Raw genomic sequence first — 22055 nt, 5'->3', positions numbered from 1 at the left:
GCGCTTTGCGGGGAAGGGGCTTCCCAGCGACTCTCACAACTCTGCACCCAAAGGAGGGATCGTAGTGGCCAAATCCTGGGTCCAGTAAATTTTGACACGGGCCCTTCACGTCCGGCACCGGTAGTTTCTCATCCGGTGCACGGGGGAACGGCGATCTGCCTCCCGAACGGATTGGGAAGGGTGGTCAGTGAGTGCATATGAAGCACTCTGAAGTTATGTAAATGTTCAGTGTTGTGGTCTCACCTGAAAACGGAATGGCAGTTGGATATAAACACCGTCACGGGTTGATGGTCCATCTCCCTTTGGCAATGGAGGCATGGCGAGGAGGTGCCCCAATCAGACGGTCAGTTCTTAGGTGTGAAAGAGAGAGGGAAAGCATGGTAATTAAAGTCGTGATGATCCTGTATTGTGTCGCAAATGTAATGGGGGGTAGAGAAACAAAGAGCTCCAGAGAAGTTAGAATATGCTGTCAAGTATCAGAGGGGTAGCTCTGTTAGTCTGGATCTGTAAAAGCGGCAAAGAGTCCTGTGGCACCTTATAGACTAACCGACGTATTGGAGCATAAGCTTTCCTGGGTGGGCCATCTGCTCCTGCTGTGTAAATTGACCTCAGTCTGAAACAGAACAAGACCAAGGACCCTCTCCCCCCCAAAGCAAATGACACTGCCACCCCAAACTACTTAAATCACTTCTAGTGATTTGAAACATGCCCCCTCCCCTGCCGTTTTTTTCTGTTTGTCTGATTTGGATTGTAAGCTCTGTGGGGCAGGGACCAACACCACTTTCATTTTTCTGAAGCAATAAGCACACTGTAGTAATAAGAATTCAAAATCTGCTGCATGATAGCTCTTAAAGGCAAGGGCCTCACCCTGCTCAGAATCTAAAGAGCAACTTAAGTTGGAACCAAGTACTGTGCGGCGTACTCGGGGTTCTAGCCAAGGGAGAGAATGGAACAGAAGCAGGGAAAAGAATTAGGCTGCGGGGAGAATTCTTGCTGCCCTTCCCATTGCTTTGCAGTGAATTTTTGGGTTGTTTTACGCTGTACAACTCCAAAGAGGGACCCTTCTGTTTTCATTAGTGCCCATAATGCCAAATTACTGTAATAATGTAACATTTATGCAGCACTGTAAATAGACATGGGGGAAATTTTCATAAGAGTACAGTACCCAGCAGTTTCCACTGTGAACAGTATCAGATACTGTACACAACAGGAGAGGAGTTTATGAGGATTTATCCAATAGGCTTTTGTGGAAGAGAAGCATTTATATTAGAAAAAAGAAAAGGAGGACTTGTGGCACCTTAGAGACTAACCAATTTATTTGAGCATAAGCTTTCGTGAGCTACAGCAGTGACTGGATCTGCTACAGTCCAGAAAGTTCCCCTGTTACTTAGAACAGAGAAAGAATTGGTTATTTTCCCACTAAATGGGACTGTGCAAAACCAGTGGACAGTGGAGTTACTGACTCCTAACCATACAGCACGCACAGAAATCCTCCCAACTGTCACCAGCCACTAGTACACAGGGCAGCCTCAGCTTGATCACTTTCTCTTCTGTTTAAAAAGAAAAACACTGAAACCCCATAATGTCTCCACTACTGAATTATTAGACTCTTCAGCCTGATACCAGTAATGATAACCCCAAGCGGCTTCCTATAATGGTGCTCTGAGCTAACCAGAAGCTTGGACTTTCAGCTTCACAGTTTATTTAATCCCAGGCACCTCTCAAGGCAACCTCTCCTTGTTATCAGAGTAAGCAGTGAAGCCCTGCAGGCCAGGTGTTCAAATGCCCCCTCTTGATAAGGGAGGGAGAGCAAAGGGTGAAACTGTAATTATTGGATTGAGATAAGGTTGGACCAGTCAAAGATTGAATATTCATGGGATAGTAATGCTTAATGGGCTTTAGGGAGGAGAGACTAGAGCTGGGGCAGATTAACCTCTGAATGCCTGGCCCTGAGTGAGCACTGTATGGTTTGGGAGTTCCTTTCCAAGAAACAAGTCAAGACAGCCATAAATGGAAACTGCCTGAGTGTCCTGTATATTAAGTGGAAGCTACACTACTGGGTCTGTCAGTGGCCACCCTGCCTGGGCTGACCCTGGGGAGAATTCATCCCTCCACCTGTGCAGAGCCCAGTACATGGACTGAGAGCGGGGAGCTTTTTCACCCCCACACCACCCCTAACTGCTTACACCAGGATGAGCCCCCAACACTGCTTAGCCCTGAGGCCGGCCCTACCTTGTGCCTAGCTGCCCAAGGTCCTTAAGGGCCCTATGTTACTTGTGGAATAGCCAGGGCTAAGGATGACCCCGGCCATACCCTCTTCTACCCCAGTAATGCCCCCTGCACTGAGGGCACTTGGAGGGAGAGTGTCAGCTCTGTGCCTGCCAGAGAGACCCTTTACTGTGTTTTGTCCACAGTAGGGAAGGGGTTGGGGAGTGTGGCTATTTGGCTTCACAACCTCTTTGCACCTGCTGGCACAGAAGGTCGCAGGGTAGCCAAATCAGGCCCCTCTGAGCCATGCAGTGCAGGAAATATCAGACATTCCGCGCTGTCACTCGCGCTAACAGACATCTCCAGGCTCCTGGGGGCATGAAGCACCAGTGTCCTTGGCACCTACAAGAGAACATGGGTGGAGATTTTTTAAAGACTCTGGAGCAGCCTGAGAGGAACAAGGAACAAGCTGGCATCTCTCAACTAAATGAAGGGGGAGGATTCAGAGCCTGGAATTTACCTGTTAAAAGATTCTTGAACACATGGGAATTGGGGGCTCAGCTTCGGAGGCAGAAGAGATCTGTGTGTATGAAGGAAAAGGGGTTTGTTAGGGACTGAAAGTATCTTGTGCCTTGCAGTCATAGAATCATAGAATATCAGGGTTGGAAGGGACCGCAGGAGGTCATCTAGTCCAACCCCCTGCTCAAAGCAGGACCAATCCCCAACTAAATCATCCCAGCCAGGGCTTTGTCAAGCCTGACCTTAAAAACTTCTAAGGAAGGAGATTCCACCACCTCCCTAGGTAACGCATTCCAGTGTTTCACCACCCTCCTAGTGAAAAAGGTTTTCCTAATATCCAACCTAAATCTCCCCCACTGCAACTTGAGACCATTACTCCTTGTTCTGTCATCTCCTACCATGGAGAACAGTCTAGATCCATCCTCTTTGGAACCCCCTTTCAGGTAGTTGAAAGTAGCTATCAAATCCCCCCTCATTCTTCTCTTCCGTAGACTAAACATCCCCAGTTCCCTCAGCCTCTCCTCATAAGTCATATGTTCCAGTCCCCTAATAATTTTTGTTGCCCTCCGCTGGACTCTTTCCAATTTTTCCACATCCTTCTTGTAGTGTGGGGCCCAAAACTGGACACAGTACTCCAGATGAGGCCTCACCAGTGTCAAATAGAGGGGAACGATCACGTCCCTTGATCTGCTGGCAATGCCCCTACTTATACATCCCAAAATGCCATTGGCCTTCTTGGCAACAAAGGCACACTGTTGACTCATATCCAGCTTCTCGTCCACTGTAACCCCTAGGTCCTTTTCTGCAGAACTGCTGCCTAGCCATTCGGTCCCTAGTCTGTAGCGATGCATTGGATTCTTCCGTCCTAAGTGCAGGAATCTGCACTTGTCCTTGTTGAACCTCATCAGATTTCTTTTGGCCCAATCCTCTAATTTGTCTAGGGCCCTTTGTATCCTATCCCTACCCTCCAGCGTATCTACCTCTCCTCCCAGCTTAGTGTCATCTGCAAACTTGCTGAGGGTGCAATCCACACCATCCTCCAGATCATTAATGAAGATATTGAACAAAACCGGCCCCAGGACCCCCCTTGGGGCACTCCACTTGACACCGGCTACCAACTAGACATGGAGCCATTGATCACTACCCGTTGAGCCGGACAATGTAGCCAATTTTCTATCCATCTTATAGTCCATTCATCCAACCCATACTTCTTTAACTTGCTGGCAAGAATACTGTGGGAGACCGTGTCAAAAGCTTTGCTAAAGTCGAGGAACAACACGTCCACGGCTTTCCCCTCATCCACAGAGCCAGTTATCTCGTCATAGAAGGCAATTAGATTAGTCAGGCATGACTTGCCCTTGGTTAATCCATGCTGACTGTTCCTGATCACTTTCCTCTCCTCTAAGTGCTTCAGAATTGATTCCTTGAGGACCTGCTCTATGATTTTTCCAGGGACTTAAGTGAGGCTGACTGGCCTGTAGTTCCCCGGATCGTCCTTCTTCCCTTTTTAAAGATGGGCACTACATTAGCCTTTTTCCAGTCGAATCCCATCTTGCAGTCCACGAACCCCATCTTGTATTCTCTTGTGTGTGCTCCTTGTTCAGTTGATTAAGTTGTCAACTGTAAGAGGAGGCATGAAAGACTCTTTGGTCACCTAGGAAATAGCCTGTTTTCCTGTCGCTGAAGTTTCGCACAACGAGTCACTCTTCCGGAGTTGCCTTCATGTATGGCCCAGTCCAACGTGGTGCTGAGTACTCTCTGCAAGTTGCTGTGCGTCCTCAACTCCCCCTGAAGTCATTGCGGTTGAAGGTGCTGAGGAGGGTTGGTCAGAAAAAGGGAAAGAATTAATCTCACAAAAATTTCCCCCCCAAGGGTTTGATTTTTTCATGAAATTTTCTATTGAAACTTTTCCCATTTTATCAATGAAAATTAAAAATGATGGGAAAAGAAAACAGTGTTTCTGCCGTTTTTAAAAGGAAAATGGCCAAAGAAAGAGGGAAATAGTTCACCAACAGCAACAAGAAACAGAAAACACTCAAAAAGCCCCAAAAGGAAAGAATGAAAAGTTTTGAAAAAAATCTTTGTGAACACTTTCTATGAAAAAGAAGGGCATTTTCCAATGAAAACCTTTTCATTGTAAACATTTTGATGAACTCTAGTGCTGAGCACCTTACAGATTTGGTCAACGTAGACTAATATTTTGAACCCTGATGTCCAATCAATTAGGTTCCAGCCACAACCTTTTTATTCATTTATTTATTTTTACAAACTGATATTTTCTTTTCTGAGTATCCAGCAATGTTTTATCTGAGAACAGATAGCTGCATATCAGTAGTGCAGGACAAAAGTGTAACAGACTAGATCACAGCAGTCCCTTCCAGCCTTATAATATGGATCTATAAACATGCTTGAAGCATAAGTGGGCACTTACGTCCTGATCCAGCTCCAACAACATTCCATGGGAAGACTCCAGTGCGCTTTGGATTGGGCTCTGAGCCCAGTGAAGATGTTAACTTTCTGATACTGATGGGTATTCTTGGAAATACTGGTTGGTTGTTAGATGCGAGTCCACTATCTATATGAGTATTACTATTTTGGAGTACAATCCAACTCCTATTGAAATCACGGGGAGTCTTTGCATTGACTGCAATGAGAGTTGGATCAGGTTCAGGGCTGAAAGTAGGTTGGTACAGGCCGGTACGGCGTACCGGTGAGAAGCTGGTACCGGCCCATACGCAGCCGACAGCACTTTAACGTCGCTGCCCCTTTTGCCCTCCCTGTCAGCAGGGGAGGGGGCCAAAGGGGCAGCGAAGTTTAAGCGCTGCGGCAGCACTTTACTGCCGTTGCCTCTTCCCCCCCGCCCCCCCACCGGGCTGCCGACAGCTGCCCTGGGGGCATTTTGATCTAAAAATGGTCAGTGATGGAGCATCTACTATGGCAGCTTTGGCAGCAGCAGCCAGAGCCCCGGGCCCTTTTAAATAACCTCCAGAGCCCTAGGTGGTGTGGGCCAGGCAGCATAGATGGGCTGGCTGGGGGAGGCTGACCCCCAGTCCCGCTCCTTCCACCTGAGGCCCCGCCCCTTCTATTTACTATTTACTTTCACCCCCGAAAAGGTTATAATGGTACTATATCTTGTAATGTTACTTCTTGAATTTTTGAAGGTTACTAACCATCAGTATCCCCACTGTCACAGCCTGCTCCTTGCTTTGCATTTGTAACAGATCAATGATACTTATGAAACAACCTCCCAATCAATACCTTCCCTATGCCATGAGACCTCTTTTTCTAAATCCAAAGAAGATATTCAAGGTTATTTTCACCCTAATGCTACTGTCTGCCCCTAAGTTATCACTGGTACTCAGTGCTGGTTTTATATTTTATGTTCAGAAGGACAAATGTATATGAACAGTCTCTTTTCTTAGTATTTGTAAAATAAAGTGTGTTCCTGGTCTTGGGCCTATTATTATTATTTTGTAACACTATAAATCTGCACGATACTTTAGTGACATAAGGAAAACAAGATCCCTGCACCAAAAAACTTCAAATCTTAGGCCTGAAGGCTGCAAAGGTTTATGCACACATTTAACTTTAAGCATGTGAGTACTCCCGCTGCATTCCATGGGGCTGGCTTACATATCTAAAAGTAAGCATTAGCAGGATCAATGCCTTAAACAATGATAGATGAAACAGAGGGATGGGAAGGGGGAGGCTGCGACATAAAATCATGCAGTTTGAATTAGCTAGCAGACGCTCTGTCCTGGTTAGTAGAGTTTAGAACCATTAAAAAGTCACTGTCCTATGAAAGCATTTGAAAGTAACATTGAAAATATCTGATGCAGCAAGTTAAGGGCCAGATCCTGTGAGGTGCTCAGCGTCCCCATATCCCAAAGAAGCCATTAAGAATTGAGGATGCACCTCAGAGTGTCATAAATATAAAGGGAAGGGTAAACACCTTTAAAATCCCTCCTGGCTAGAAGAAAAACCCTTTCACCTGTAAAGGGTTAAGAAGCTAGGATAACCTCGCTGGCACCTGACCAAAATGACCAATGAGGAGAGAAGATACTTTCAAAGCTGGAGGGGGGGTGAGAAACAAAGGCTCTCTCTGTCTGTGTGATGCTTTTGCCGGGAACAGAAAGGAATGGAGTCTTAGAACTTAGTAAGTAATCTAGCTAGATAAGCGTTAGATTCTGTTTTGTTTAAATGGCTGAGAAAATAAGCTGTGCTGAATGGAATGGAATATTCCTGTTTTTGTGTCTTTTTGTAACTTAAGGTTTTGCCGAGAGGGATTCTCTATGTTTTGAATCTGATTACTCTGTAAGGTATTTACCATCCTGATTTTACAGAGATGATTCTTTTACTTTTTCTTCTATTAAAATTCTTCTTTTAAGAACCTGATTGCTTTTTTCATTGTTCTTGAGATCCAAGGGTTTGGGTCTGTGTTCACCTATGCAAATTGGTGAGGATTTTTTATCAAGCCTTCCCCAGGAAACGGGGTGTAGAGTTAGGGAGTATTTGGGGGGGAAAGACGTTTCCAAGCGGGCTCTTTCCCTGTGATATACATTTGTTAGACGCTTGGTGGTGGCAGCAAAAAAGTCCAAGGGCAAAAGGTAAAATAGTTTGTACCTTGGGGAAGTTTTAACCTAAGCTGGTAAAAATAAGCTTAGGGGGTTTTCATGCAGGTCCCCACATCTGTACCCTAGAGTTCAGAGTGGAGAAGGAACCTTGACATGGTGGCAGAGCGGTGGGATTAACTTGAAATCATTTTGAGATCAATTTGAAATTTTTTGAACCAGAAGCACAGATTTGAAAAGGAAATTTTTTTTTCCTTTGGGCTGCTGGAAAGCAGGTTTTAAGCTGAAAGCAGTTAGAGGTTTTTTTTCCTCTGCTTTGGGGCAAGAGCAGAGACAAAAGGGAATTGTCTTTTTTGAGCTGGAGTTTTCTCTACCTAAAGGCAGGGTAGTTAACCTCCTGCAGGGAAATGCACAAGTCTTCACAGACCTGAAGTTGTTTTTTACCTAAGAGCAACTAGAGGGTTTTTTTGTCTATTTGCCTGGAGACAAAGGTGTTAGGGTTTTGTTTTTTGGGTTTTTTTTAAGGATTTTTGTGTAGGCTGGCAATCGCTATAAGAGAATATAGGTATCATATTACAGCACAGCAAAATTTTACAAGCCAAGTTTTTTGTTTGTTTGTTTGATTGATTTCTAACTCTCGGGTGTAAAGTTAGTTAAAAATAGAGAGGCAAAGATGACAGAAACCAAGACACAACACGAATTGGAGTTAATCAGACTGGAGGCAGCGAAAGAGGCAGAAAAAGCCCTAGAAGCTTCTCACAGGAGAGCTATGGAGGCAAAGGACAAAGAAATGGAGGCAGCGAAAGAGGCAGAAAAAAACCAAGAGGCTGCCCACAGGAGAGCTATGGAGACAAGGGACAAAGAACTGGAGGAGAAGGAAAAAGAGAGGAAGCATGCACTGGAGATGGAGAACGCAAAGGCTCAGCAGAATATACCAACAAACCCTAGCAATCCTTCTCCAGGTACCACTTCCCATCCCAGAAAGTTCCCCTACCTACAAGGCAGGCGATGATACTGAGGCCTTCTTTGAAAACTTTGAAAGGGCCTGCCTTGGGTACAGCATCTCTACAGACCAATACATGGTAGAGCTGAGGCCACAGCTCAGTGGACCCTTAGCTGAGGTGGCAGCTGAAATGCCTAAGGAACAAATGAAACAGTATGAACTGTTTAAAACCAAGCCGAGAGTCAGAATGGGGCTAACACCCGAGCATTCCCGTCGGCGGTTCAGAGCCCTAAGGTGGAAACCAGACGTGTCATTTACCCGACATGCCTACCACATTGTGAAACATTGGGATGCCTGGATATCGGGAGCAAGTGTTAAATCTCCAGAAGATTTGCCCTTCCTAATGCAAATGGAGCAGTTCTTAGAAGATGTTCCTGAGGAAATAGAAAGATACATCCTAGATGGGAAATTGTACTCGAGGTGGGGGAGACTGGAGCCAAATGGGTGGAGGTGGCAGAAAAGAAAAAAAACTGGTCGCAGTTGGAGCAGAGACCCGAAGGGACAACCTCAGACCACACCCTACTACCAGGGGCAGCCCAAGGCCCCAAGTACCCCCCACGGAACCCTCCAGCCACCTTATCGTCCCACCACACCGTTCTCCAGCAACCCACCTCGCCCCAGTGACCCGTCAGCTGGATGATGTTTTAAATGTAACGAGCTGGGGCATGTAAAGGCCAACTGCCCCAAGAATCCCAACAGATTACAGTTCATTGCACTGGAATCACACCAGAGGTCCTCAGGCCCAGATAGCTCCCAGATACCCTGGGAGTGGAGGAAAAGTGTGAGTGTGGGCGGGAAGAAGGTCACCGCGTGGAGGGATGCTGGAGCACAAGTGTCGGCTATCCATGCTTCCTTAGTGGACCCCAATTTAATCGACCCAGAGATCCAAGTGATGATTCAACCCTTCAAGTCAAACTCTTTCAATTTGCCGACAGCCAAGTTGCCTGTCCAGTACAAGGGCTGGTCAGGAATATGGACTTTTACAGTCTATGATGATTATCCCATCCCCATGCTGTTGGGGGAAGACTTGGCCAATCGTGTGAAGCTAGCCAAGAGGGTGGGAAGGGTCACCTGCAGCCAGCCAGGCTAAACTAGTCGTCATGCTTAGCTCTGTTCCGGAAACTTCTACCAGGACCCAGTCAGAGGTGATGGACCTGGACCCCAGGCCAATGTCTGCAACTGCAGTAGTGGATCCAGTCCCAGAGACCCAGACAGAGCCTGTCCCAGAACCGGAACCGGCGGAACAACTAGCACCAGATCCATTGCCAGCACTGAATCCAGTACTGGCAACCCCAACACCAGAGGGCCCCACCGAACCTGAACCGGCAGCAGCCCATAACCCGACACAAGAGGCTCAGCCGGAGCCTGAATCCCAACATAGTGCACCAGCAGAGAGCGGTTCACAGTCAACGGAAACAGCCCCATCCCCTATGTCGCTTCCAGAGGGACCAAGCCTAGGTCCACAATCCAATGAGGAACTGATGTCTCCAGCATCAAGGGAACAGTTCCAGACCAAACAGGAAGCAGATGAAAGCCTCCAGAAAGGTTGGACGGCGGCACGGAGTAACCCACCGCCTCTCAGCTCTTCTAATCGATCCAGGTTTGTTGTAGAAAGAGGACTTTTATACAAGGAAACTCTTTCTGGTGGACACCAGGAAGACTGGCATCCTCAGAGACAGTTGGTAGTTCCAACTAAGTACCGGGTCAAGCTCCTGAGCTTAGCCCACGATCATCCTAGTGGCCACGCTGGGGTGAACACGACCAAAGACCATTTGGGGAGGTCATTCCACTGGGAGGGAATGGACAAGGATGTTTCTACCTATGTCCGGTCTTGTGAGGTATGCCAAAGAGTGGGAAAACCCCAAGACCAGGTCAAAGCCCCTCTCCAACCACTCCCCATCACTGAAGTTCCATTTCAGCGAGTAGCTGTGGATATTCTGGGTCCTTTTCCGAAAAAGACACCCAGAGGAAAGCAGTACACACTGACTTTCATGGATTTTGCCACCCGAAGACCGGAAGCAGTAGCTCTAAGCAACACCAGGGCTAAAAGTGTGTGCCAGGCACTAGCAGACATTTTTGCCAGGGTAGGGTGGCCCTCCGACATCCTCACACATGCAGGAACTAAATTCCTGGCAGGAACTGTGGAAAGCCTTTGGGAAGCTCATGGGGTAAATCACTTGGTTGCCACTCCTTACTACCATCAAACAAATGGCATGGTGGAGAAGTTTAATGGAACTTTGGGGGTCATGATACGTAAATTCGTAAATGAGCACTCCAATGATTGGGACCTAGTGTTGCAGCAGTTGCTCTTTGCCGACAGAGCTGTACCACATCCCAGTTTAGGGTTTTCACCATTTGAACTTGTATATGGCCGTGAGGTTAAGGGGCCATTACAGTTGGTGAAGCAGCAATGGGAGGGATTTACACCTTCATCAGGAACTAACATTCTGGACTTTGTAACCAACCTACAAAACACCCTCCGAACCTCTTTAGCCCTTGACAAAGAAAACCTACAGGATGCTCAAAAAGAGCAAAAAGCCTGGTGTGATAAACATGCCAGAGAGCGTTCCTTCAAAGTAGGGAACGAGGTCATGGTCTTAAAGGCGCTCCAAGCCCATAAAATGGAAGCGTCATGGGAAGGGCCATTCATGGTCCAGGAGCGCCTGGGAGCTGTTAATTATCTCATAGCATTCCCCACCTCAAACTGAAAGCCTAAGGTGTACCATATCAATTCTCTAAAGCCCCTTTATTCCAGAGAATTAAAGGTTTGTCAGTTTATAGCCCAGGGAGGAGATGACGCTGAGTGGCCTGAAGGTGTCTACTACGAAGGGAAAAGTGCTGGTGGTGTGGAAGAGGTGAACCTCTCCATGACCCTTGGGCGTATGCAGCGACAGCAGATCCAGGAGCTGTGCACTAGCTACGCGCCGACGTTCTCAGCCACCCCAGGACTGACTGAACGGGCATACCACTCCATTGACACAGGTAATGCTCACCCAATTAAAGTCCAACCTTACCAGGTGTCTCCTCAAGCTAAAACTGCTATAGAACCGGAGATCCAGGATATGTTACAGATGGCTATATTCTGCCCCTCTGGCAGTACATGGGCATCTCCAGTAGTTCGAGTTCCCAAACCAGATGGGGAGATACGTTTTTGCATGGACTACCGTAAGCTAAATGCTGTAACTCACCCAGACAACTATCCAATGCCACACACAGATGAACTATTAGAGAAACTGGGACGGGCCCAGTTCATCTCTACCTTGGACTTAACCAAGGGGTACTGGCAGGTACCGCTAGATGAATCCGCCAAGGAGAGGTCAGCCTTCACCACACATGTCGGGCTGTATGAATTTAATGTACTCCCTTTCTGGCTGCGGAATGCACCCGCCACCTTCCAAAGACTTGTAGATGGTCTCCTAGCGGGATTAGGAGAATATGCAGTCGCCTACCTTGACGATGTGGCCATATTTTCAGATTCCTGGGCAGAACACCTGGAACATTTACAAAAAGTCTTCGAGCGCATAAGGGAGGCAGGACTATCTGTTAAGGCTAAGAAGTGTCAAATAGGCCTAAACAGAGTGACTTACCTTGGACACCAGGTGGGTCAAGGAACTGTCAACCCCCTACAGGCTAAAGTGGATGCTGTCCAAAAGTGGCCTGTCCCAAAGTTAAAGAAACAGGTTCAATCCTTCTTAGGCTTGGCCCGTTATTACAGACGATTTGTACCGCAATACAGACAAATTGCCGCCCCACTGACAGACCTAACCAAAAAGAAACAGCCAAATGCCGTTCAGTGGACCGAAGAGTGTCAGAAGGCCTTTAGCAGCTTAAAGTGACACTCATGTCTGACCCTCTACTAAGGGCCCCAGACTTTGACAAACCTTTCCTAGTAACCACACATGCGTCCGAGCGTGGTGTGGGAGCAGTTTTATGCAGGAAGGACCGGATCAAGAATTCCACCCTATAGTGTTTCTCAGCAAGAAGCTGTCTGAGAGGGAAAGCAACTGGTCAGTCAGTGAAAAAGAATGTTATGCCATTGTCTACGCTCTGGAAAAGCTACACCCATATGTTTGGGGATGGTGTTTCCACCTGCAAACCAACCATGCTGTGCTACAGTGGCTTCATACCGCCACGGGAAATAACAAAAAACTTATTCGGTGGAGTTTAGCTCTCCAAGATTTTGAGTTTGACATCCAACACATCTCAGGAGCTTCTAACAAAGTGGCTGATGCACTCTCCCGTGAAAGTTTCCCAGAATCAACTGGTTAAAATAGTCCTTGAGAGGTGGAAAATATTGTTCGTCTTTATACACTTGGTATAAAGTATATTTAGAGGTGCATGTGTCTTATTAACTCTGTTTTCTCCTAGAGCTCCAGGAAGAAATCACAGCCAGCATTTCACCCTATCTGTGATTTGTGGGGCGTGTCATAAACGTAAAGGGAAGGGTAAACACCTTTAAAATCCCTCCTGGCCAGAGGAAAAACCCTTTCACCTGTAAAGGGTTAAGAAGCTAGGATAACCTCGCTGGCACGTGACCAAAATGACCAATGAGGAGAGAAGATACTTTCAAAGCTGGAGGGGGGGTGAGAAACAAAGGCTCTCTCTGTCTGTGTGATGCTTTTGCCGGGAACAGAAAGGAATGGAGTCTTAGAACTTAGTAGGTAATCTAGCTAGATATGCATTAGATTCTGTTTTGTTTAAATGGCTGAGAAAATAAGCTGTGCTGAATGGAATGTATATTCCTGTTTTTGTGTCTTTTTGTAACTTAAGGTTTTGCCGAGAGGGATTCTCTATGTTTTGAATCTAATTAACCCGTAAGGTATTTACCATGCTGATTTTACAGAGGTGATTCTTTTTTACTTTTTACTTCTATTAAAATCCTTCTTTTCAGAAACTGAATGCTTTTTCATTGTTCTTAAGATCCAAGGGTTTGTGTGTGTGGTTACCTATGCAAATTGGTGAGGATTTTTACCAAACCTTCCCCAGGAAGTGGGGTGCAAGGGTTGGGAGGATTTTGGGGGAAAGACGTTTCCAAACAACCCTTTCCTAATAAAAATAAACCCAGATAAACCTTTGGTGGTGGCAGTGGAAGTCCAAGGGCAAAGGGTAAAATAGTTTGTACCTTGGGGAAGTTTTAACCTTAGCTGGTAAAAGTAAGCTTAAGAGGTTTTCATGCAGGTCCCCACATCTGTACCCTAGAGGTCAGAGTGGGGAAGGAACCTTGACAGGGATTCTCTATGTTTTGAATCTGATTACCCTGTAAGGTATTAAGCATCCTGATTTTACAGAGGTGATTCTTTTACTTTTTCTTCTATTAAAATTCTTCTTTTGAGAACCTGATTGCTTTTTTCATTGTTCTTGAGATCCAAGGGTTTGGGTCTGTGTTCACCTATGCAAATTGGTGAGGATTTTTATCAAGCCTTCCCCAGGAAAGGGGGTGTAGGGTTAGGGAGGATTTTGGGGGGAAAGACGTTTCCAAGCGGGGTCTTTCCCTGTGATATACATTTGTTAGACGCTTGGTGGTGGCAGCAAAAAAGTCCAAGGGCAAAAGGTAAAATAGTTTGTACCTTGGGGAAGTTTTAACCTAAGCTGGTAAAAATAAGCTTAGGGGGTTTTCATGCAGGTCCCCACATCTGTACCCTAGAGTTCAGAGTGGAGAAGGAACGAATCAGATTCTGAGTGTCAAAACAGATAAGCCTTAGAGCTGCAGAAAAAGTGTATAAAGCCCTAGCATCTGGAAAGCAGTTCCCTTATAGTATTGTGTGGAAGACTGCAGGGCAAGTGTTCTAGCTCGACTGTGACCTGTGGTTTAAATGCTGTTAATGATTCCAACATTCATTATTATTATTGATTTCTCTTTAGCACTCAGAAGTAAGGAAGGTGCTTAACAGAAGTCATGCCCCCCTCTCAGATCAAAGAGAATCTCACTGATAGATGTTAAATATGTGATTCATACATTTCCAGGCCAGAAGGGACCATTGTGATTCTGTAGCAGTCTGATCTCCTGCATAACACAGGCCAAAGAACTTCCTAGAATCATCCCTAGAAGAGATCCTTTCGAAAAACATCCACCTTGATCTAAAAATGGTGAGTGATGGAGAATCTACTATGACCGTTGGTGAGAGTGAGGGTAAAAAGAAATAGGGAGTGGATGGGGTGAGGAAGAACAAGGGATATAGCAGTACAATGACATGGAGAAGATGAAGATAAATAGGATTAAAATAACATAATAAAAATCAGTAAGAGAGAGAGAGATAAGAGATCAGGGGCAGGATCCTCAGCTCGTATAAGTGGACACAGGTCATCTGACTTCCTTTACACCAGCTGAGGATCTGGCTCTAGACACAGATTAGATGTATTTGGCAGGGGTGACCAAATTTACTGGCCCTCCAAGCAACATACAACAATCTTCAGAAGTTTGAGATCCAGGGTACACCTGCCGGGGTTCAGGGCTTCTCTCCTGCAGAAGGCACCTGATGGGGCTATGGGCTGAAGCCCCGCTCCTGCTGAAGCCTCGAGCCCTGGAAGGAGCACTATGCAGAGCTGAAGCCCCAAGACTCCCTTCCCCAATGGGGAAGCCCTATTGCACCGCCCCGCTGCAAGGCAGAGGTCCTGAGCTCCATTCCCACCCAGTCTGGTAGATGGAGAATGGGGGGGACTCCACAAGCCACACTTTAATAGTAAAAGAGTCACAGTTTGGCCACCCCTGCTATACGGGTCTCCAACATTTCCACCTTCCCAGGGGAGTACAGTATTTTCCTTAAGGCTGATGAGCCTTTCATTGAGTCTAGTTTTAACCCCCTGAAGAGCTACTCACAGTTTGAAGGTTTTGCAGCCAAGAGCAGTGAGGTTTCTCATTCTGTGAGTCAGAGTCATAGCCAGGTGAACCTGGTCTCCATCCTGGTGACTGTGGTCGGTAAATTTTCAAAGGGAATATCTGTAGCCAGTGCATCTGTACCAGAAAACAGCTTAATGGTTGGGGTGGAATGAGGCTGCACAGTTGCCTCATCAGTCAATGCCATCATCTGCTACTTTTCCCAGAAGCCAGACCTCAGTCATAGAGAAGATCAGAACCAGTTTCCTAGGTTGCACGGTGGATTTGTATCACTCTGGGGTTAGGAAGCTATGAAATTACTCTGACATCACTTTGAGCTCTTCAAACCACAGTTTCCTGTTTAGCACTGGGTTTAGTCTTACACCAACTGCAAAAGAATGCTGAGCTGAACAGCTGCCACCAACGGGGCTTTACAAAATAATTGTCCTCTCTTGTCTGCCGAGTGAGAGAGGTTTCTTTTTCAGATACAGCCAATTTAACCTGCTCTCCTGACTACCTTGCCAACGATGGAACTGAGAGATACGGCACTGAAAGCTACAGCCTAGCTCTTTGTGCAGCGTTTAGGACCAAATGGGGGAGGGAGGCAGAAGGCCATTTGTGAAGTGCATTTACAGAGTGGGGTGGGGTAGAGGAGAATAACGGGCTCAGAGTGTTTTGTGGTAGTGGAGCAGCTTGTGTTTACGTGGAGGGGAGGGTGAATACAAAGGGATTCCCGATCAGGCAGTTATACTCTCAGTAAACAAAGATTACTTGAATTGGATAAGAGAAAATAAACAAGAAAAATGGCATCAACAATGGCTCAGGTAAGCAGAGTCTGAGGGCCGGTCTTCCAGGCTTCCCTCCAGTCCAGTCACCTCAGAGGACTGACTGACCAGGTGTTTTGAACTCTGCATCAGAGTGTTGCAGATCTTAAAAGTGCAGTCACCCGATACCTTTCAGTCAATTTTTTAAAATCTCTATGCACTACAGGAAATGACTGTGTCTATTTAAGGTACTGGTGGTTAAGGCCTTCTGTGACTAGAAATTTTGATCTGAAGGGGAAAGTATTTTCTTTTAGCAAAGTTCCCTTCCCTAAAATAAAGTTACATAAAATGGCTGGGAAGAATATCAGTCACTGTCTAACCCAATTTACCTTTTTTTATTTCACCATCATCATGGTGTGAAGCATGGTGTGAAGCAGATCTATTGTTTGTAAGGAATATATGAGGTGGCAGCAGATGTCAATTCTGAAGCACTTAGAGGAGAGGAAAGTGATCAGGAACAGTCAGCATGGATTCACCAAGGGCAAGTCATGCCTGACTAATCTAATTGCCTTCTATGACAAGATAACTGGTTCTGTGGATGAAGGGAAAGCAGTGGACGTGTTGTTCCTTGACTTTAGCAAACCTTTTGACACTGTCTCCCACAGTATTCTTGCCAGCAAGTTAAAGAAGTATGGGCTGGATGAATGGACTATAAGGTGGTTAGAAAGCTGGCTAGATTGTCGGGCTCAACGGGTAGTGATCAATGGTTTCATTTCTAGTTGGCAGCCGGTATCAAGTGGAGTGCCCCAAGGGTCGGTCCTGGGGCCGGTTTTGTTCAATATCTTCATAAATGACCCCGAGGATGGTGTGGATTGCACCCTCAGCAAGTTTGCAGATGACACTAAGCTGGGAGGAGAGGTAGATACCCTGGAGGGTAGGGATAGGATACAGAGGGCCCTAGACAAATTGGAGGATTGGGCTGAAAGAAATCTGATGAGGTTCAACAAGGACAAGTGCAGAGTCCACCACTTAGGACGGAAGAATCCAATGCATCGCTACAGACTAGGGACCGAATGGCTAGGCAGCAGTTCTGCAGAAAAGGAACTAGGGGTTACGGTGGACGAGAAGCTGGATATGAGTCAACAATGTGCCCTTGTTGCCAAGAAGGCCATTGGCATTTTGGGATGTATAAGTAGGGGCATTGCCAGCAGATCGAGGGATGTGATCGTTCCCCTCTATTTGACACTGGTGAGGCCTCATCTGGAGTACTGTGTCCAGTTTTGGGCCCCACACTACAAGAAGGATGTGGAAAAATTGGAAAGAGTCCAGCGGAGGGCAACAAAAATTATTAGGGGACTGGAACATATGACTTATGAGGAGAGGCTGAGGGAACTGGGGATGTTTAGTCTACGGAAGAGAAGAATGAGGGGGGATTTGATAGCTACTTTCAACTACCTGAAAGGGGGTTCCAAAGAGGATGGATCTAGACTGTTCTCCATGGTAGAAGATGACAGAACAAGGAGTAATGGTCTCAAGTTGCAGTGGGGGAGATTTAGGTTGGATATTAGGAAAACCTTTTTCACTAGGAGGGTGGTGAAACACTGGAATGCGTTACCTAGGGAGGTGGTGGAATCTCCTTCCTTAGAAGTTTTTAAGGTCAGGCTTGACAAAGCCCTGGCTGGGATGATTTAATTGGGGATTGGTCCTGCTTTGAGCAGGGGGTTGGACTAGATGACCTCCTGCGGTCCCTTCCAACCCTGATATTCTATGATTCTATGATTCTATGTCAAAAGGTCATTCCAAGGCTCGTAGCTGTTCAGCTGAACAGAGAACTTCAGGTTGCAGCTAGGGATGGGCTCTGTATACTGCCCTGTTAGAAGTATATAAACTAAAACAATGCAATCATTGAGTACAAGCTCTCCTTGCTTTAGTAAGATAGAGAAGACTGAATGTCTATATCACGGAGTGTAGGGGAGTCAGGGCTGTGGACCCCCCACTTCCTGCGATTCACTGTGACTCTCAGCCAGCCAGTAAAACAGAAGGTTTATTAGATGACAGGAACACAGTTCAAAACTGAGCTTCTAGGTACAGAAAACAGGACCCCTCAGTCAGGTCCATCTTGTGGGGTAGGGAGCTCCGACTCCGGTGCTGGGCCTCCCTCCGTTTCCCCAGCCAGCTCCAAACTGAAAACCCCTCCAGCCCCTGCTCTGGCCTTTGTCTCTTTCCCGGGCAAGGAGACCACCTGATCTCTTTTTTCTCCAACACCTTTTGTTGGCACCTTGTGGAGGAGGGGCTCAGGCCATTAGTTGCCAGGAGACAGGGTGTCAGCCATTCTCTGTGCAGACCCCTGCACACCCCTACCCCTCTAGGGCTCTGCAACAATCACACGCCCTTATCCCACCACCTAGATACTTAAGAAATGCATAGGGGAAACTGAGGCACCCACACAGTATTCAGAGAAAATATTAAGAACATTCCCACTTTCTCACAGTCTATGGGGAACAAGTAGCCCCCGCAAATGCTTTTACACCCTTTCTCATTTTCACTTCTCTCTTTAGTTCTAGTCTCCCCAGGCTGTCTCCCCACAAACACAGGATGAGAAAGCAGCTCTAACTACTTCTCCTCCCAGTGTTGGAGACATAGGGCCTGATTCACCACTGTGTTGCTCCAGTTGCATGCCAATATAATCCCCTTGATTTCAATGGAGTTACACCAGTGTAATGCAGTGGTGAATTAGGCCTCTGCACTAATCAGACCAACAGAGAATGTAAGGGGACAGAACTCATTTTTCCTGCTCCTACTCTAGAAGCCACAAGAGTGCAAGCTGATGGCATTACTCCCTTGCTACAATCTTTAGAACTGGAAATTTTGGAATGGAGTGAGCAGGATGAACAAACCGCAGGATAGAGCTGATGTCCAAATCACTTATATTAGAGTGGAGAAGGTTCCCATTAACACAACAACATTCAAAATGAGAGTGAGCCAACAAGCGTGTGGGTGTGCACATGCCTGAATGCAGACACACTGATCTACAGCTGCTCAAAACTCTTGCACCCCACTGCAATCTAAATTCCTGTGTTCCCTAAACATTTGATCAGTACATGTTGGATCTCCCACAATCCACATCTCCTGAAAAGTACAAAAACTAGAAGGTAAGTTCCTCACCCCAAATTCTTCTTGCCCTAGGGTGACCCCTTTCCTCCAAAATAAAATGCCCTTTCAGGAGCTGAGCTTCATCCCCAAGTGCAGCTGCAAACACAAACGAAGAGTGAAAGCTGCTGGCCAAGAGGGGGCGGAGATTGGGGTTGTGAGAGAACTTGTATTAAACAGGAAGGCAGTGAGTGGCAGAAAACCAGAACTGTCCCACTCCCCAGCCTGTACTGCATTAGATTAGAGGAATGTAGTTCCATTTGCCTGGTCCCTGACTGCTGAGCAGAGGTTGGGGCTTATAATGAAGGAGCAATGGAGGAGAGCAGCTGCTGGAAAATGTGAAAGTAGAAGGCATGTAACTGGCAGGACCACAGCCTGTGTGTAGGTGGGGGAGGGAAATGCAGGGCAGAGCATGTGTGTGTGAGGCTGAGCCTGGAGGGGCAGAACACAGGGTATGTGCATGGGGCAGGAAGGCATCTAGAGCAGGTGGGATGTGGGAAGTTGGCTTGTGTGGGGGGGCAAGAGCAGATGGTGTGTGTTGGGGGGTGGGATGAGGACATTGTTTAGTGTTTGTGTCACAGCAGGGTTTAGAGGGCACCAGAGGTGACAGGTATAATAGGCCAGAGAAGGCTAAGCCTTCCCCGGCACAGCTGCTGCAGTGGGATGCTGTTTGCATGATTTTAATTATTATTATGCTCTATGCAGGATCTGGGGCAGCTGAGGGAGCCTCTCTATTGTTGGTTCATGAGTGGCTGGGAGAAGCATTCATGTAACTCAGTTGGGTGTGTCCCTGTCTGTGGATGTCTATGTAAGTGCAGCACCTGACAGAGGTTTGTGGCTTAGCACAGAGATTTGTGGGACAGAAGGCTGAGTGGTCCTACAGTTCAGGTTCCACCTTGGCAAAATCTGTCACAATGTGTTTCTGAATTCTCATGGCAACAGATGGGGGGAAAACTGTTCAGATATAAAGAATGATAGAACTGTTCCATCCAATAATCTGAAAGTTATGTGAATTCTAATTAAGGCAACTTGACATGTTCATACATACATGGAATGTATCAATATCTACTCGCTGTAGGGGTATTCTTTCAGGACAGCTCTACTACTTTACCCTTCATAGGGGTCTGTGTGTCCAAAATGTTAAAATATTCTTTTTGTTTTTATTACTAAATCTACAAAATATTAAAATGATAAAAAACCAAAAACAAATGATCATCTAGAAAGTCTGAGTCACTAAAGGTATTGGAATCATAAACTCCAGGAAATTTATACTGTCCTGTTAGTGTAAAGGCCCTACCATACTGCCGACATACATAAGATGGACAAAACCGAACAGCAAATAAACTTTAAGAAAAATACATTGAAGTAAAATATATAAGGCAAAGTGAACAGTAAAAACAGACCATTATGGGGAAAAAATTGCAGTCTAATAATGTAAGTAAACAATTTATGAAACCAAGCACAATTTTAGAGCCATTGAAAAACAGATACACTTTGGACAAATGAGAATATCACGAGCTCCTCTTTTTCCTAAAGAGCAGGCGCTCTGTAGCTGCTGCATACGAACTTCTCCCTCCAAAAACTCTCAAGTCCCTGGTGTCATGGATCACAAAGACCAACTCCATGCCTAGGGAGGCGAGTGGAGAGAACCCTGAAGGACACATGAAGCCAGAGCCTCTGCTGGTGTGATTTGGCACATCCTCACGTGAGTCAATGGAGTTACACTGATTTACATTAGCTGAAGAGCTGGCTCTGTGATCTTCAGGGAAGAAAATCACTGTGATAAACTTTGTGCCAGTGGGGATCTGTGTTGGTTCTATTGCCACTGCTTGTTGAAGGAAAATTATATTTAAATGAAAGCTGATATTTTTCTTCAGAGCTCTCTCACATTAGAGGGCTTCCAGTCCTCCCGGACTTATGGTAACTCTTCATCCTTCCCAAGTACAGACAGCTGATTTGGAATGGTTTCTTACCCTAAGAGTCAAACGTCACCAACAGCTAGAAATAATTGGCTGGGCCACGTAGACATTGACCACTGTGAGTGAGTTTGACAGCCACCTTGCTCTCGTTTATCCCTCGCTATTCTTAGAACGATCTCAACAGAGAAATTAGTAGCTTCATATACTGAGCCATGATCTACACTTAACATTTAGATCAGCCTAGCTATAGCCAGGGTGGATAAAAATCCGTGATTTTTAAAAAGAAATTTAAAAAATTGGATTTTTTTTAAATTTAAATCAGATTTTTGAGGAAAAAACCTATCTAAAGATAGTTTTAATTAAGATACATTATAGCTCAAAAATAGCTCAGCGTGGAATTGGGATTATAAATTCTAATTCTATAGTATGAGACAATATATTCATGTAATGTTTAAGAAAAGTTTTGTAAATGAGTTCTAATAGTTCATGGATTAGGGACCCAATTTTATGGGGTTCCACACGCTTCTGTGTAGATTATTTAGGTTAATCTTTCTATCTACGCAATGGGACTCAGTGCTCAATCTAGAAAATACCATCAGAGATGCTTAGTTCTGCAGTTCTAAAACTGTGGATTTGTGTCTCCAGAGGTAACATGCTTGTTAACAGCAAAAATGTTTTTAAATAAATAAATAAATAAATAAATAATATATAGAGGTGAGAAATAACAGACCTCAACTCTATTGTCCCTCTGCAAATTTGTGTACACAGCGTCAATCCCTTACCTCTCTCTAAAAGTGCAAAGTTTCAAAAAGTTCAATGAATAGAAGATTGTTGGGGGCCCAATAGATCTGGACAAGGAGAAGAAGTCTGGAGATAAATGTGAGACGCGAAGGACATATACTTATTTTGTTAAAATATTATGTTTGCTGTTGAAGAAAAAAATCCAGAATACTTAACGTTGTTGTTTTAGTTAAATCAAACAATTTAAATGTCTGTCTGGTGATGTTCTCCTCCTAATACAACAGGGCAAGAAAATCCTCCAAATATTAATGATTAACCTGTTGAATTGGAGACAGTTCACCTCCCCATGACTTCATAAATATCTGC

General features: G+C 45.7%; 1 long non-coding RNA gene across 4 annotated transcripts; it reads left to right on the top strand.

Annotated features, from left to right (window-relative positions):
* Nucleotides 1–29: 29 nt before the first annotated feature.
* On the top strand, nucleotides 30–20798 carry LOC119567295. 4 transcript variants are annotated; one of them, XR_005227237.2, is made up of 4 exons: nucleotides 59–343; nucleotides 14266–14388; nucleotides 19735–19837; nucleotides 20571–20798. It is a non-coding gene; the product is annotated as an uncharacterized LOC119567295 (long non-coding RNA). The 4 variants fall into 4 exon arrangements; XR_005227234.2 differs by having other exon boundaries at nucleotides 20566–20798; XR_005227236.2 differs by lacking the exon at nucleotides 19735–19837 and having other exon boundaries at nucleotides 30–343.
* The last annotated feature ends 1257 nt before the right edge of the window (nucleotides 20799–22055 follow it).

This window comes from Chelonia mydas, chromosome 1 (genome assembly GCF_015237465.2).
Source record: "Chelonia mydas isolate rCheMyd1 chromosome 1, rCheMyd1.pri.v2, whole genome shotgun sequence".
Taxonomy (NCBI): Eukaryota; Metazoa; Chordata; order Testudines; family Cheloniidae; genus Chelonia; species Chelonia mydas.
This window is presented reverse-complemented; position numbering and strand designations above follow the sequence as displayed.